We start from the raw sequence: 17,852 nt of genomic DNA, 5'->3' as shown, positions 1-17,852 counted from the left end.
TTCATCTTCCAGCAYCCCTGGGCACATGTGGGCATGCAGCACTGAAGGACCAACTTCTTCACTGGACCATAATGTGAAAACCCACCTGATTTTGCTCAGTTTAATCTTGGGACAACGAACCCACTGATATTAGCAAAAAGAAGGTCCAACTGGTGCCAAAAGGCAGCAGAAATTCCTACACGGAGACGCAGGTGAGGCAGTGCCGTTATAGCCACAACAGTTGAAGGATTGAAGAAATAAAAGTGGTTGATAGTGTTATTTTGTAGGTGGCTTGTTTCCCCAAGCTGGTCTACATCTGAGCGTCCCCACCCAGGCAGCACAATAAAATTGCAAAGATCCTCAGATGCCATCAACCTGATGAGCCATCCCGACCTTCAGCTACCGCCCAGGTCCCCTAGGCTATGTAAAACCCGCCTGTTTCATCCTTGCCTATTCCTTCCTCCCCCACACCCCTATTGTTTTTATGTCTGAAATTGGATTAGAAACACTTCAGAGAAGGGACACCGGCTTGCTTTGAACTGGCGAGAGCCAAAAATCTCGTTTGGAATTCACAAAACAAACAAAAGGCAACAGCAAATATCACCTGCCTGAGAAAAGCACCAGACTTCAACCTTTTCTACTAAGGAAAGAAAGAAAAAGGCTAATTTAATGACCCTCCTACAACCATCACTTGAGTAGTCTGCCTTAAGAAGTCCCCTACTTAAAGGGTCTGGGGAAATTAATGTAATTACCCTTATGGAGCTTCAGCCCGACTCGCTCCCTTCCTTCTGCAACTAGGGCTCCAGGTGTAAGAAGATCCCCAATCTTCTACCCCCCTTCTCCAGGTGACTGTCCCTGCTCCCAAACTCACTCTTTATGCAGGACAAAGTCCCCATTCAATGCCCTCAGACAAAGGTACCGGGATGCTCCAGCTGGAGCACCTCTCTTGAAACACAAGTACCTTCCAGGAGCTTGCAGTGTTCCTCCAAAAGCCAACTCCGAGGCACTGGTCTTGTTTCCAGGTTCTGCAGCAAGCCTCTTTGATGAGCAAAGACCTCTTTTTTAGAACTAAATATGAGCCTTTTTCACAGGACCCGCAAGTGTAGCCCACCAAGCTCTGATCTCCCTTCATGGTCCTCTCACAGGCTTGGGAAACAGCTTTTCATGGGATCCTGGTGCTCCCCTTCCCCTTTGAGTCTTGACAACASAACTGGAGAACTGGGTTATCCCATTCCCAGTCACATCACTAAACCTTGCTCAAGAAATCCTCAAAAACCTTCCTGGGAAAAGCAATTCCTTGCTTGATTCCAGGGATGGAAGGCCTAAAGCGCACGGAGGTCAGCCCCAACCTCCATCCACACRCAATTTGGACCCTCAAGCCGGCCACCGCGATTAGCTGTACACAAAACTGCACCCAAGTCCCTAGGGAAATAAATCCCTTTTACTGAACAAGCTGTCGCCCCACCTAATAAAACACTGGGGATAAGCTGCCAGTCTGCACTCTCTTTGAAAATGTTTTTTATTGATGGTTTTGATGAAGATGAAGCATTTGGCTCCACTCTACAAAGCTGTCTGCGAAATGACCAAATTTGGGGCTCATTGTCTGATGAAAAATGTTTTCCACTGAAAGGAAACGTGATATAAACTCAGCTCAAGATATCCTGTTAGCAATTTACTATAAACCAGCTCTCCACTTAGGAGCAAAGCCTCTTCATTGCCATAGGATGATCCTGAGAAAACTCTGAACCTGGGACCTCCTTGCTTCAGTACGACAGGGAACTTTAAGCCCCTGAGGGGAGAAGAAGACCTAAGGGGAGAAGAAGATCCAAGAACTTAGAAAGCATTCCCCCAAAACACACCCTATCTTCACATTTTAATAGATTCCCTAACATCTAAGGCTGAGACCTGCTGATTTGATCAAAACCATTGCCCGCCCAATGCCACTGTTCTCTATTTTTACTTTCTTGAGCAGATCTTAAATGTCCCCAATACTGCAATGAACAAATATCCCTCAGCCCCCAAATTCTCTCCTGATGCTCCCCATATTTTTGTTATGCACAACCACATCATTTCCTCTTAAATCCATTCCCCATCATCCTTCTAGATGCTCAGGTATTATAGTCTCCTGGGAATGGGAAGGGTTTTTTCTCCTTTTAGCTAGACTACTCAGTTTCATGCATTCGATCTATTTAAGACCATTCAACTTATCAGGCTCTGAAAATACTCTCCTTCTTCTCTGTACTTGACTATTTTAATATCATTTTCCTCTGGGTTAAGGAACAAAGGAAAAAAAAAAAAAGAAACCACACCAAAATCTATCCAGAACGTGCAATTGCAAGACCCCATATTTTACAGATTGCTCATCTAGAAGCACCAAACAGGATTCCTGCTTGGATCCCGTTCTCCTCTCACACCTCACGCGCGGCGGTTATTCACGTTTAACCAGCACTGCCATTAGCTTTTTTCAGATCTGAACACGTACGTGCCCTGCTCGTGGTTGTTGTGTCCTCTCAGGGGGAGCCAAGCCAACCTTCTCCCTGTCCCTCTTGAAAGCAACTATCTGAAAAGATAAAGATGTGATGCACCTGCAAGATCTTCTTGTTGCCATTATTTTAAAGTAACTTCATGGTCCATGTGCAGATATTAAGAGGGTCATAGCAGCGCTGGCAGTACTGGCAACCTGGGAAATACACCTGGAGGGAGCAACACTCAGCTCTGGCCTTCCACTGCTGTCCCACCTCAGCATGGTCTAGAGCTGGTCCTTAGGCAGAAGCAGGACGCTGGTCACAAGCAGCCTTAGAAAGGCAGGATCCTTGTTCCTTCCGAGTTTCCTGTAGGATTTACCTGTAACTGGGGGAAGACAGGTAAGCTGGGGAAAGGAGAAGGAGGTTCCTCACTTATCCATCCATTGACTTTTAACAAGAACAGCTTTCACCCCGGTTCTCAACCCATCTACTTAAGCAAGAAGAAGGACTCCAAAGCTACAATTCCAAACTACACATTTATTCTAATCACTGGTCCAGGAAAAACCCTCCATAACACCTCATATTTTTAAAATTACCGGGCAGAATGCTCCTTCTCAAATTAGCTTCAGAGTTCACAGAGCTGGCAAAGAGAGGCAGATAATTAAGACAGCAGATGAGCACCGTGTAAGGGAAAACAGAATATAATCACAAGAATGCAAAGAAAACAACGGCTAAAAAAATCCAAAAAAGTTTCATAACTCAGGAGCGGCGGAGAGCTGAAAGTAAATCTAGCTGTGAGTTATAAGGGGAAAATGTGCTGTAAATTTCCTGCAATCTATTTGCCGCTGTCCTCAGCAAATAACTCAAGAACGGAGGGTGGTTCTGCAGCCAGGGCGCGCAGACGATGCCTCACGTCGATAAACTTCTGCTTCCTTTACTGACCTGGAAGCAGAAAGCACCCCGTGCGGCTGTATATAATAATAAAAATAATTCAGCAGCAGCGCAGATGACGGCAGGAAGCGCGGCTGCGATAACCCATGGCTCCAGGGCAGTCGTGACGGGCTGCAACATCTCACGGGCTTCACAGTCCTTGCAACGTCCCCCAGAAAGCAGGGGATCTCTAGGCTCTTACATTAAAACGTCTGTCCGGCATCCACCAAGCACGTCATTCTCAGCACTGCAGCCCTGCCTGAAGCAGAGAGGTCAAGAATGAACTTGGCTCTCTTCCTTGTAAGACAGACTCTTACACTCGTGGTCCGTCTGGATTTAGTAACGTACTCACATTTGCTACTGCATGACCTGGATTTTTCTTAAATTTATCTCTGGCTTTCACTGGCTCTTCGTCCTCCTTTGACTTTGGTCCATGGAAATTCTCAGTCAGGTTTCAGAAGCCTCCCACTCTTAAACGAGACTTGCACAGCAGCTGACAACAGCCCCGTGAACACTCCTACAAAGCCCATCTCAAGGACTTGTGTAACTCTTTGCCTTCAGATGGTTCCCAATTCACACAGAGAATGGAAAGAGGATCTCCCCAGATCTACAGTTTTGTTGTAGCTAAGTCAGGTCATCAGTCTGGATGAGTGATAGATGAGTAAATAACTCATCACATGGTCAGGTTCAGGGGGGCACGATTATTCACTTGGAAGCTACAGGCAGGACACTCCCGTGGAACATCTTCAGCAAGGATCTGCTCTCACCAGCTTTGCAGATGGCACCAAACTATGGGGCAAAGTCAATACACTTGAGGTCAGGGCTCTCATTCAAGAGGGCTCTTGAGAAGCCTGGAGAAATGGGCCAAGAGGGACCCAACAAAATCCAGCAAGGACAACAGCCAAGCCCCACAAGTGGGAAGGACCAGGCTGGGAAGTGTCTGCCTGGGGAGCAGCTCTGAGGACAGGGACCATAAGGTTTGACACACAGCAAGATGATCGTGGACCAGTATCATTCCTTGTGATGAAAGCTGCCAACAGTATCCTGGGATCCAACAGATGCCTTCTAGTTCCTACAAGGAGATCATCAAGAACACGGAGCTGGGCTCTTCATGGAGGTGCATGTTGGGAGAAGCTAAGACATCGAGTGTAAGGAAAATCAAACAGTTCTGATGGGAGGTAACAGAAAACTAATTTACAGAAGGAACTGTCAAGCAGAGCGGGTTGTCCGGTGAGGTTTTAYGGGCTGCACTGGAAGGTTGTCAAGACCAGACTTCATAAAGCCCTGAGCAACTTGGTCTGGTCTCACAGTGGACCTGTTTTGGGCAGRAGGTTGGACTAGAGGCCTCCTGAGGTCTTGTCCTGCCTCAATGGTCCCACGCTATGAAGACAGCCCCTGCCCACAGCCCGCACACAGGCTTTGAGGCCGCCCTGAAGTTTTTTTTAAGTTATTCAAGTATTGAACATTGAAGTATTTTGAAGTTATATCCATAGTTTGGCCAATTTCACTTCCATTTTCACAGGTAACAGCTTGTTCTTTTTTACTCACGTTGGTGAGCAAGGGCGTTGTGATTTGTCTCCCCTCACCCGAACGGTCCCCTATAGCCTCATTGCATTTTCATTTACGTGCGAGTGCCAAACAACACTTGGCATCACACCAATACCGAGGAGACACTCGGTCAAGCTGGGGTCTCACTTCTGCTCGCCTCTTGTGACCCCAGACTTTCACAGCTTCACCCAAAATCAGCCCCACGCTCCCAAGCGTGCCCCACTGCACCCCACACTGGCCCACAGCACAGTGTGGAGGCCACACACCTGGTCAAAACCAGCACACACGTCTTTCCAATGCTCCAAAACCCCACGTCTTACGCCCAAATTATCTACAAAGGGCAGTGTGTTTTCGGGAGACACAAGCACCTGGCACTTGAAGAAGCCAAGAGACGCGTGTATACTAGCTGGAAAGAGGCTGCAAAAAGACGAGCCTGGAAAGAAAAAACAGCTCAGCGTGTCCTGAAGATCTTTCAAGCCAAGGAACATCAGTAGCCACTAACAAAACACAAAGAAAAGTCCGACTATTAGGCAAATGCTCAACTCCACAAACATAAATATTCCCCACCGCTTCACGTGGGTACACGTGCAGGTGCTCCGCGGTGAGGACGGGTGATCCTGCTTTCCTGAAGCGGGATCAAAAAGGAGCCCTCTGCTCGCCCGCTGCAACCGCCTGTTTACTGTCAACACCGCCTCGATGCTGCCAAGGAGAAGATAAAGCTCCCCAGAAAATTGCGCGGGGGCGAGACGAGCGCTCGCCGCGCCAGGGCTGCTGCTCGGAGCCTCCCCGTTGGAGGCTGGCAGCTCCATGGGCTCCTGAACCTCATGYTCTGCCCGCATCTCCTCCACGTTTGGCCCCGAGATGCTGCTGGAAGGTGCCCTCCGTAAGGGAACAGGTTGCCCCGAGGCCGTGTGGAGTCTGCGTCCTTGGGCAGGTGCCCATGGTGCTGGGTGACATGTGCATGGGGACACTGCTTGAGCAAGGGGCTTGAGTAGGTTGGATCTTCTGGGGTCCCTTCTAACCTCAACTGTTCTGTGACTCTGTGGAAGTGGAGCATTTCTTGGTTTTCACTAGGTCCTTCCAAGTGAATTSTGACAGGTGAAGAGCACACAAATGCACTGGGCTTGAGAAGCTACAGCTCTGTGTGTCCATACCTGCMGAACGTCTTCCCATGACCTGCATCTGCTCCTAAAAGGGCCACCAACACACACCCAGGGAGCCTCTTCCTTCCCACCGCCGCGTCTGAACCAACCCTCACAGCAGGTACCTATCTGTTCTCACCTCCACCCAGCCAGGCTGCCCCAAACAGGCACCTTCGCAGAGAAGAGCAGCAAAACCCACCTCTCGCAGGGAGCAAACCCCACGTTTCCATGTGGCACCACATGAATTCGATGCTTTCACGCACTTTGGGGTTTGTTTTCCACAAAGCTGCSCTGGCAGGAACCTGTTGCCTTACTAGATTTTTGCTCAAGCACTTTAAAAGCGGAGGCCTTGCAGAGYGGAGGAAGGCCAAAGAGCATGACTGGAGCCCATGCCAAGGGAGGAGAGTGCTCCAGAGATTGCGTAGTGCCAGCACGGGGCCATGAGCTGTTAGAGTAAAAGAAACRAAGAGAGAACCAGGGAGAGAGATAACAGTAGAAGAGCGACCAAGAAAGCTCTTTAGAAGCCTCCTTAGAAGCTCTGGACTGTGTATTTAAGTTAATGGTGGCACAAGGGTCACCGCTTACCCTWGGGTAGATTCCTTGGGGTCCCTCAGTGACTCTGGACAGCTTTCCACTGCCTCTGGACACAGAATCCCAGGGTGGTTGAGGTTGGAAGGGACCTCTAGGGATCCCCCAGCSCAGCCCCTGCTCCAGCAGGGACACCCAGRGCACGGGGCACCCGGGCGCATCCAGGCGGGTTGGGAGATCTCCGGAGCAGGAGCCTCCCTGGGCAGCCTGGGCCAGGGCTCAGACACCCTCACAGTGCCCAAGTTCCTCCTCCCATGGAGATGGAGCTGCCTGGGGTTCAACTTGTCCCCACTGCCACAGAAGATCTTCCCTCCTTCTCTCCCTCTCCTAATTCTGCACTCCCGGCTGCCCTGGAGCTCCCTCCTAACCACGCAGAGCCACGGGAGCGGAGAYGGCTTCACAGGCTGGAGAAGGCGACAAGGCTACAGGTTTCCYGGAAAAGGGGAGAGTTTTTCATGCCGCCCAATAATCAGGGTCAGCGGGACATTATACCGAACTATTCAACTAATTTGCACAGGGGGTCTAATGCTCTATTGGCCTTTTTTTCAAAAAGGCTACAAAAATTACCAAAAAAATGGTGCTATAGATTAAGTCACGCTAAAGCAAAACAAAACAAAATAAAAAAGGAAAAAAAAAAAAAAAGAAAAAGCAAAGGAAATCAAGAAGGGTAGAGACACGCGAGGAGGAGATGCCCTCTAATGTCCAAGCCTGGGAGCAGCCGGGCAGCGGAGGGGACCCGTGCCCAGGGCGGGCAGCACGGACGGATCACAAGTCACCTCCCGGCCCTGTCCTTTGCATCATGACAATTATTTATTAAACACCTTAAAAAAAGGGTCTTTCTGAGCGGCATGGGCTTGGCCAGGTCCTTTGAGAGCAGGTGCGAGCTCCATCCAATAAAACCATGATCGACCCAAATTCCTAACTTCTAAMCCCGGCAGAAACGCCCTCCTTAAGAGCAGCATCCAGCATCCCGCTCCATGCGGAGCCGCTGCTGCTCCCACGGGCCCCTTTCCACCAGGGACACCGGCCTCCCCGTGCCCCAAATCCCGCGGGAGCGACCTCCCCGCCAGCTCTGCGCCGGGCATTGCAAGTGCAGCCCCGAACTTTCGGCCTCTGTCTTAGCAGGAGGAATCAAGCCCGTTACGCGGCTCCCCCGGCCTTCGGTGATGAGAAGGATCYGTGTTGCCTAATGCCGGCGGTGGAAAAGGAAAAAGAGGCACAAAAAATGAATTCAAAGGTGCAAATCTGCAACCCAGGAAAGACACGTTTCTTAAACGCCCTGAATTCTTTCGGCTCATTCATTTCTACCTACTGCTGCAAGCAGGGCAATGAAAATAATGGGCAATCTGCAGTTTTAAGAGAGTTGCCAGGTCTTTACTCAGACCTATAAAAGAGCTGTACCTATTTTCATCTCATTAAGGAAAAAAAAGGAAGGTCACAAAGCCTAATTTCTGTTAAGGTCCCGTTGCTGTGGGAGAGCCCCGGGCCTGGATGCATATTCCAGCTTTTTGCASTGTTATCAACCCTGCGCGCGGTGCCCTGCAAGGACGGTGCCCACGGGCGGGTCCAAGCTGCGCCGGGCCAAACGCCACCGTTTTCGGGGCCAAACGAGGCCTCCTGCAAGCAGCAGCAGCAAACCTTGCAAATAACCCAGGATGCAAGCACCGCTTCGGTCACATGYTTAATAAGTTTGAACAGCAACCAGGAATGTGTTTTCTTTTGTGTTTAGTAGCAGGAGAAAATAATAATAGTGTGTTTGCTACCGCTCAGGGTCGTTGATTTAGAGCTGCTGGGTTCCTTTAATGAGAGCTAGAGAAGAACAAGGCTTTTGGTTCCTGCAGTTCGAGTGCCGTTTGCTACGTTATTTTGCATAGGCACCATGGAGMAGCACGGTTTTTACTGAAACTAGACCAAACCCAACTGCCCCGGCCCACCACACTATTTAACATCACGCTATCCCAGCTAAAACGGGCTGCTGTGCATGTATAAACACGGAACATGCAGCCAAACCTTTAAAATCGTCTCTTTTGCATTTACAAAACCAATTCCCTATATTACATATAAAAAGTTCATCCCCCAAGAACAGAAAGACTCAAATACTTGAAAATATTTCCCTCATGGGCCTTTTTGGACCTCACAACTTTACTTTTTAATGGCTAGGAGGAGAAGGGCTCGCAGTTTGCAGCTACCGCGCCTGACAAATGAAGTGAAGGCCGGAGCTTGCTGAGCTGTGAAAGGCGAGCAGGACATTAAACTTCTCTGAGATGACAGCTCGAGCTTTCGCAGTTCCTAATACTGCTCAAAAAGGGGCAGAAAGTCACGTGCACAAACGACGATTTGCTGGGAAGCCTAATCTTCCCTGGTGATGAATGGCCCCAAGTTTATCTGCGAGGGGTAGCAAGGCAACAGAAGACCCAACACGTGGTCGTACCCGGGCGACACGGATAAGCAGTCAAACAAAACCCGCTTTGCCCGATCTTTAATAGCTCCGGTTGTGTTTTCAGATGACAAAACACATCGTGTAACGGGGGATGTTTCTAGAGGCCACGCAGGTGACCAGGACTGCACACAGGCATCGCCCTTCGCTCCTCCCTGCGCCCCATGTCTCACCCTGAAYTCTGCCTTTGGACCTTCCAGCCACGGGCAAAGCCTTCCCAGGCAGATCCACCTTTTCCAGCCACGTGCAGAGCCTTCCCAAGCAGATCCACAGGCCCAGGCACCGGCTTCCATAGACCAACCTTCTCCCAAGCTCCATACCAGCAGGTCCACTCGGTTGCAAACTGCTTCAAGGCAGGTGTAGGAGGTTTCATCTATTTTATCCATCTAAAAACTGCCATCTTGAGGCATAGATAAAGTTTGTCCTCCAAGTTAACCAAGTTCAAGCTACCCAGACTTTGTCTCTTAGTTTTCAGAAGCTGAAAAAGCTCCCAGCTGATGAGCTATTGATTGCAGAAGAAAGTTTCTAAAACGTCCTAGCAGCTCCCTTGCTGCTAGCCAGACTTAAGAGCGCCTGCAAGACCAAAAGCAATGCAGAAAACCTCTTCCCCACTGCTCTTCACCCTCAGAAACTCAAAAAGCTCCTCAAATGAAAGACAGTTTGGCCTTGCAGACTAAGCAGAGCCACCGTTTCAGGGCAAGTCAACCACAAAGGGCTCCCGCTCAGCTCCAGCGTGGAAGAGCCCAAGACCAAGGCAGCCTCAGAGCAACCGATTGAGCACCTGGTAGGTCGGACTTGCCCAGGACTACATCTAGTTGTCTCTGCTTCAACCAGCCCTACTTGTGACACGCGAGTAGTAGGTTCCCCATGACCCTACGAGCACAATGTGGAGGGAAATACCTTGTCAAAGCCACGTGGGGCAAAGATATCTACGCTAATCTTGAGGAGCCCTGCGGAAAGCGAGTTTTGGATAATAAATATTAGGGTCTGCCAAATAAATCCTGGTGCTGGAGCCTGGCAGACGAGCTGCATGCGGGAAACGTCCCCACCAGCCATCATCAGCCAAGGGCAGACGCCAGCCCGCGCTCCAGCAGCCGACGTGGGAGCGACACCCCGTCGCAGCGAGAAGCTTCTCGCACCCCCAGAAGCCGACACCCCCAGTGGGGAGCGAGGGGAGCAGGGCTGGGCGCCGGGGGCTCCCGCCGGGCCCGGCGCTGGGGGACGTCCTCGAGCCACGGCGGCCGGCTCCAACAATGGAATATTTGTCAAAGTACAGCGCGATCACCAGCAATCATCTGTTTTTCATAACTACGACTGACCTAAACTGAATTGACTGAACAAGTAGCCTGTGTTTTTCATTCTGGAAAATACGGCGTCCCAGTTCTTCCCCCTCCCCGCCTCGGGATTTCTTTCTTTTTTTTTTCCCCCCCTCTCTTTTTAAGTCATACTTCTCACAAGTTACAAAACGATGATGTAGACAGATATTTCCTCCTCAGCTAAGCGTTTTGGGGTTGCGCTTTCCTGGCAGCCTCGTCCCGTTCCAGGTGACCGCCGGGGTTAAGCGCGAGGCTACGTGTCTTCTCCCGACGCTCCTTTCCAAGCCGCCCGCTCGGCGGCCCGACGCCCGGAGCAGCGGCGGAGATAAGACCTAACGCACGCTCCGATTTCATAATATATTTAAAATGCATTAATACTTTATAATGCATGAGCTGCCAGGAAAAAAAAAAAGAAATAAATATATTCAGGGCAAGCCCAGGGAGGCTTTCCAAGCGAGGCCAGGGCAATCGAAGGCTCCGGGAGGCAGCTCCGAGCAAAGCAGAGCCCATAGGAGAAAAGAGCGCTCCGGTCTCGAGGAAGGAAGGGAGCGGTGGGAATCAGTCACCAGCTTTTACGAGGAAGGATGCATCCCACAACTAATCAGCCCTTGTCAGTACTCCCATTCAGTCGAGAAAATAAATACTACCCCAATGAAGGTCTGGACGGAGGCGAAGGAGTCAAGGGAAGAGGACGGCGGAAGGAGAGAGGGCAAAAATGTGTTTAGAAGAACAAAAAGGCTGCAAATACTCTTGGGTGTTTTTCTACTGCTTGCCATCTCGTCTTTTAAAATAAGTGAGAGTGCTAATAATCTCTGAGAGACAGGATTTTGCATTAATTGCAATGAGAATTCAGGGGGCAGGGGGAAAAAGTCACTGAAGGGGGATTGTTACTTTAGAGCGAAGCACTGTGCCACTACACGATTTGAAATCAAAGCTCCTGGTGCCCTGAGAAAACTCTGCACCKTCCCTGTCTCCAAATTCAAGCATGCTCAGAAACTAGGGGAAAAAAAAGAAAAATACAAAGTAAACAAAGGAACATTCCCCTCACCCTGCAGACCTGCATTCAGAGTGGAATGCTGCTCATCCCCAAGCCCATCGTGTCAAATGTTTGCRTTGGAAAAGCCTCCTAAATCTGCGTATTTGTTCCGATATTCCATGATGGCACTGGGGGAGAATGATCATGGAGGACAGAGAAATAAAACTAACAGAAAGCCTCCAAAGAGACCTCCYGTTTCAGGTTCCCCCGAGGAGAGCAGACTGAATACGCGATGGATCGTGCGTGGTGGGGAGGCCGCGCTGTCGCTAGAGCCGCTCTGGGCTGCCCAGGTCAATGACAACRAGCCCCGTGACCAGCTCTCAACCCTGCCCACCTAAAACACCTCGGTTGCAATAATTATGGGTTGGCAGGAGAAGATGAAGTCAAGAACCCCAAATGGCCAAGGGGTGAAAAAGTTGTTTCATAAACAGAAGCATCAGCACGTGGCTCCCGTGAACAGAAAGATGGTWCTCCTTCCTCTTGCCCTTTATCCAGCCACTCTGTTGGGTAAAACTTGCCTTTGGTTCCTCTGCTTCCTCAAAACACAAGACAAAACATGGAGCAGTGGCCAATACACCAGATGGTTGTGCTRCCCTTCAGGAACAGGTAAAGAGGAACCACAATGAAGCTTAACAAATGCTAAGTCCTACATCTGGGGAAGAACAATCTACCAGGACAGTTTGGGGATGACCAGCTCTGCAGAACAGAACTTGGTAGCCCTGGTGGACACCAAGACTCTGGTGAGGCCACATCTGAGGTGCTGGGCCCCGTTCTGGGCTCCCCAACACAAGAGAGAAACGAGCATACTGGGATGAGTGGAGCAAAGGGCCATGAGGATAAGATTAAGGGATTAAGAGCATCTCTGCTGCGAACAGAGATGGAGAGAGGTGGCACCGTTCAGCCTGGGGGAGAGGAGCTCAGGGGCAGCTGAGCAATGTGTAAATACCTGACAGGGGGGAAAGAAGACGGGGACAGACTCTTCTCGGTGGTGCTGAGTGACAAGGTGAGAAGCATCAGGCAAAAAAATGAAATACAGCAAGTTCTGTTTAAATGAGAGAAAAAAAGATACTTCTTTTACTGTAAAGGTGACAACCTAGGTTGCAGAGAGAGGTTGAGACTCCATCCCGGAGACATTCAAAGTCCAGCAGAGACGCTGAGGCTTTTCCTCCAGCAGCAGCTGCAGAGACGCAGTCTGTGGCAGACATAAGTTATTCCCTACAACCAGGAGTTCGGGATCTAGTTTTTTGCACCCTCCTTTGGTTAAGATTTGAAACAATTACTAAAAATAACAGGCACAACCTGCAGGCCGCCTTCTTCCAACCCGTTTGTCATCCTGAGGGGTTCCAAAGCGTGTCAACCTGCAGCTCCAGAGCAGATGGAGTTCAACAGGCGGTAGGTRGGAACCAAGATTTAAAGGCCAGGGACAAATCCCCAACCTCGGAATGACTCCTGCGGATCCCTTGGGGCCTTTGAGACTGGGCCTCACCAAGCCCAGGTTCTAGAAGGTCGTAAGTCACCAGAACCTCGGGCCCCAAGTGATAAAAGGGGTGAGACGCCTTTCTCCAAAGCAAAGCTCCTCATTCCAAGCGACCGCAGAGCCAAGTAAAACCACCCTGCAGGCCGCACTTGCCTCCTCACTCGCGGAGCCACCTCCACAGTCCCACCAGGCAGTTATCAAACCTCCCAGGCCTTAATTAATGGCCACTAAATTAATCGATTTAATTTAAACAGGGCCCTGCCTCGTTTCCACGCTTTCCTCAGGTGTTGAGTGGACGCATCATGCGCCTGTCCTCAATGCTGCCCGCCCTTTCCTGTGCGCCTGTTTGTGAACRGAGTGGGAATTATTAAAAAAAAACATTTAAAAAAGGGTTTTTTTTTTTTAACTGAGAAAGGATGGCCATCATCTCCCAGATACGCGGCATACATACAGGGCTTTAAGATGAGGAACAACGTACAGAGCAGGAAAACAGCGACCGCGCACCAAAGCCGTTCAAGGGGATTMATGAGACACGGGGACTTGTTTTACAGCTCACTTGCCCCATCAGCACACTTAAAAACAAAAATAAATGGGCAAAAAGTTTCTGGTGAGCACGTGATAATTCTCTAGGGGTTAATTTAGGTATAAAATATACAGTTTCAGTAGCACAAATAGCCCAACACTCCTTATGCAGAAGGACACTTCAAACATCTCTTTCTCCAGCAGCCTTAGAGGGTCCAACATCCCATCCACACTCAGCAGAACAGGGATCCTCTTGGAAGAACAGGGATCCTTTGGGAAGGCTGGAACCATCACCGCTGCTCAGTCCCACCACATAGGGAGTGAACAACATAGTTAATGTCCTCGTAATGTCACCATGGTCTGTGTAAAATGCCAATTATTCTTTTTGCCGTTGTAAAAGAGGGGCTGCAGAGCGAAATGAGGCCAGCAGTGGTCACCAAGATGGTTAAGAAGCTGCAGCCCATGACGTAGGGGGACAGTTGGGGCAAGCGGAGTTTGTTCAGTCTTAAAAAGCAAAGGCTGATGAGAAATACCTAGTGCAGGGTTAGGGAGCAGATGGAGCCTGGCTCCTCCTGCAACGGAGGAGGAACAGGCACAAGAGGCAAAGGGGAAAATCAAATTAAACACCTGGACCAAAAGAAAAAATGCAGCAAGGGTGGCCAAACACTGGAAAGGGGACAGTTGAAGAATTCCTGAGGCATTTYTGAGCTTCAACCCCAGGAAATAAAGCAGATTTTCAGCAACTGACTTCACATGCTTGCATGGCACAAATAGCAGTGCTGGTGTCGGTAAGGTTCCCTCAGCCTCTTTGGATCCTGCATCACTCAAGATGAACAGTCTCCCATAGCAAAAATGGTCCTCATCCTACAGCTTCTTAGAGCCCAGAACTGCCTGGTAATTAAAAGCACAGAAAAAGGAGGCTGTCCCAACGACTGGAAGATGCATGGACTAGATGTTGAATCCATCTTCTTAAAAAAAGCCAAAAAGACGCAATCAGTCTTACTGCAACCCCTAGGAAAATCATGAATTAACGTCCTTCRGAAACACACATCTAGGAATACAAAGAGGACTGGAAACAGCCAGCATGGATTTCATGAGAGAATGAGGTACCTGACCACTTGGACACCTTCTACAATAAGGTGCCTGGATTTAYGGATGAGGGCAGAGCAGCAGATGTCATTTCCTTTGAAACGGCTGTTAACATGATATTCCATGGTATTGTTCTATGCAAGTCAGGTCATCACAGTTTGGATTAGTGATCAGATAGACAGGTAAATAACACATCACATGGTTGGGTTCAGGGGGACACGATCAATCACTTGGATGTTACAGGCAGGACACTCCCGTGGAACATCTTCAGCAAGGATCTGCTCTCACCAGCTTTGCAGATGGCACCAAACTATGGGGCAAAGTCAATACACTCGAGGGCAGGGCTCTCATTCAAGAGGGCTCTCGTAAAGCCTGGAGGAACGGGCCAAGAGTGACCTGTTAAAATTCATCACGGACAACAGCCAAGTCCCACGGATGGGAAGGAAGACCCCCTGCAGGACCAGGCTGGGAAGCACCTGCCCAGGGAGCAGCTCTGAGGACAGGGACCACGAGGTTTGATGAAGCAGTCGTGTGTCCTGGCAGCAGAGAAGACCAACAGGTCGTGACCATATAAACAGCAGAACCAGGCAGCTGCCTTCAATACCTCCGAGGAGGTCATGCAGTGGAACGGGCAGCTCAGAGAGGTTTCCCACCCTCTATCCTCAGAGGTTTCCAAGATTAGACTAGACAAAACCCTGAGCAACCAGTTCTGTTCTCACATCCAACCTGCTTTGAGCGAGAGGTTGCTCTAGAGCCCTCCTGAGGTCCCATCCAGCCCAAACGAAACGCAGCATTTCCACAAATCCCTACAGGGACACAGCATCGCTCCTGTGTTCAGGGCTAACAGAGTCAGCCKCTTCTTTTGGCCACCAACACTAGAACATCACAACAAGGGGATCACAACAAGGTCACCAATAAGCGTAAAAGACGTTTGCCGTGAGCAGAGCCACAAGCAACGGGGCCGAGCTTTGTAAAGCCCTGGGAAAGCTCAGCTCGGCCCCGGGCCACTGGGGACAAGAAGTCTGCGCCCCGGCTCCTGCAGGAGTCAGCACGGGACTTTGTTTTTTTTTTTCCTTCCTAACACGTCTGTTTTCCAAACCGAGTATTTTAAGACCGACGACTGCCCGCGATCCTATCTAGGCAGCTTAGAATGAACACTGATTTTCTTGGCTGCTTCTTTGATCGAAGCCAAGTGGTTTTCTCATGGGTAACAAGGTCACGGGGTTAAAAGAGCAATATGACAATTACAAAAGTTAAATCTATTGCCACTCCAGACAGCCCCGCTACCCGGGGCCCATTAGCACGTAGTACAGAGCGGTTATCGCAGGTCACTGACACCGGTTCGCTCTAATGGCTTTTCCTGTGTCCTTATCAACCCCGCGCACAAAGTGGCTCACCCTCAGCCTTCCCCTATGATCTCAGGGCGGTGTTTATAGCTATCTAGCTGCAGCAGGCACCCGCGGGTCAGCCAAGTCAGCAGACAGTGAGATAGGCCAGGCTGGAGCGATGGGACAAGCTGCAAAGTGTCGGAGATGAACAAGGAGTTAGCGGAGCCTTCGAGAAGGAGAGTTTTCCACGCTGCCCCCGCCCCAAACAAAGTTCAAACCGTTTAAAGTTCCCAAGGACACAGAGCAAAGAAACTTTATGGCCCCGATCTTAAAAAAAAAAAAAAAAAAAAATACATATACAAAACAGGAGCTGGTCACAGGCTCTGCAGGGCACAGTTTATCCAAGGCAAAAAGACAACGCGTGTTGCACCAAGGGCAAAAGGGCAGCTCTTCATGGGAAAGGGACGGTATCGAGGGCTTCACCTTTGAATTTCGGCTCCTAGAAGGGACCTTCTTGCCCCTTGAAGGGAGAACTCCCCTCGTTTTCCTTGTTTTCTTGCCCCTTGAAGGGAGAACTCCCATCAACAGCGAGCAACCATTTTGGAGCATCCCAGAGCTTCACAGGTTGCATGGGGACCATCCATAGCCATGGCCGTGGCCTGTCCCAGCAAGCAGAGCTTCTCCACAGAGCCTGGAGAAGCAGGGATGGAAAGCCTGACCGCCCCATTTATCATAAAAACAAGCAGGTCTGAGTGCACTGGGAGAACAAGGCTAAACAAAACGCCTCATTTTTTCATGCAGGGGCTTCCAAAAGGCTCCGTGTGGACAGCTTTTAACGGAGAACATTTCTATTTATCGTGCATTTTCCTACCTTCCCTAACATATCAAAGCAGTTTCAGTGTTGGAGAAGCAACAGAGCAAGCAGGAACGGCAACGGCAAGAGAGAAGGAACGTACAGTAAATACGTGTCAACTACTGTTGCTCTCAATTACTCAGCCTTGCGATCTTTCAGAAATCCCTCATTAACGGAGCAGTGGCTGCCTTTTTAAAGCTTGTATTTACATCAGAGTTTTTTTCTGTTTTTTTGTTATTTATTTATTTACGGACACTCGTTTCTTCCCCTAAATCGACCCCCTTTGTAGCTCAAGATCAAAGGGCTGGGAGTGCCAGTCCCCGCGATTGCCCCAGCGCGCAAGGAAACCTCAAAGGAATCGGTAACCCAKTAGCATGAAGTTAAATAAAACCCCCTAACCGAGCACCAACAGGCAACGGCAGCGACTGAAACCTCCGGGATCGGCCTCCGAGCAGAAGCCACCACCTCTGGGGGCTTTTTGCTGCTGTCCCGCTCTTTGCTCGCTCGAGCTTTGGGGAGAAACGAAACAAAACCGSTGTTTTCGATTTTTGCTCTGTAAATCTCAGTGCTCCCAGGTCTTCGCCTCCCAAGACAAGGCTCCTGACAGCTGCTCGAGATGCTCCCACAGATAAACCCAGCTGGCCCAGACCTCACCTCGCCTAATTCCCTTTGGCCCCCAATCAAAGCACCGCGCGCGCTTTGGTTGACGGCAGCCTAGAAGATAAACACGGCCGTGGCGCAAACCACCGCACCGCAGGACTCCTGTGTTTATGCTTTAGATATTATCATCCCCAACCACCTTCTCTGCTACCTCAAGGAGAGGGCCAAGGTGATCCACTGGCACTGAATAGCGGCCTGGTGGAGCTTGAACCCTCCTGGCCACCAACTTGGGTCAACCAAGAAGCCGATGAGTGGCCAAGGTTTGGCACAAATCACTCCCTCCATCATCTGGTGGCTGTGGATTTTGCAAAACACCCCAAACTGCACCCTCAGCTCCTCGTTTTTCTTTATTTTCCCCAGAAAAGGGCATTGTACCTTTGCTAACACTGAGGGATTCACCCTTGCTTGAGAGCAACCCAGCAGCCGCCCGCATCACCGCAGGAGAAGGCAGCTCCTGGTGAACTGCAGGGCCACAGAGAGCA

The 17,852-nt window shown here is 50.0% G+C and overlaps 1 protein-coding gene across 4 annotated transcripts in view; it reads right to left on the bottom strand.

Annotated features, from left to right (window-relative positions):
• Positions 1 to 17,852, bottom strand: part of EXOC6B (exocyst complex component 6B) — a 219,116-nt gene that overhangs the window by 95,786 nt on the left and 105,478 nt on the right. The gene's annotated exons all lie outside the window — the stretch shown is intronic.

This window comes from Nothoprocta perdicaria, unplaced genomic scaffold, assembly GCF_003342845.1.
Source record: "Nothoprocta perdicaria isolate Ctin4 unplaced genomic scaffold, notPer1 scaffold_58, whole genome shotgun sequence".
NCBI lineage: Eukaryota > Metazoa > Chordata > Aves > Tinamiformes > Tinamidae > Nothoprocta > Nothoprocta perdicaria.
Note: the sequence above shows the minus strand (reverse complement) of the source record. Positions and strands in the feature narration are given on the sequence as shown.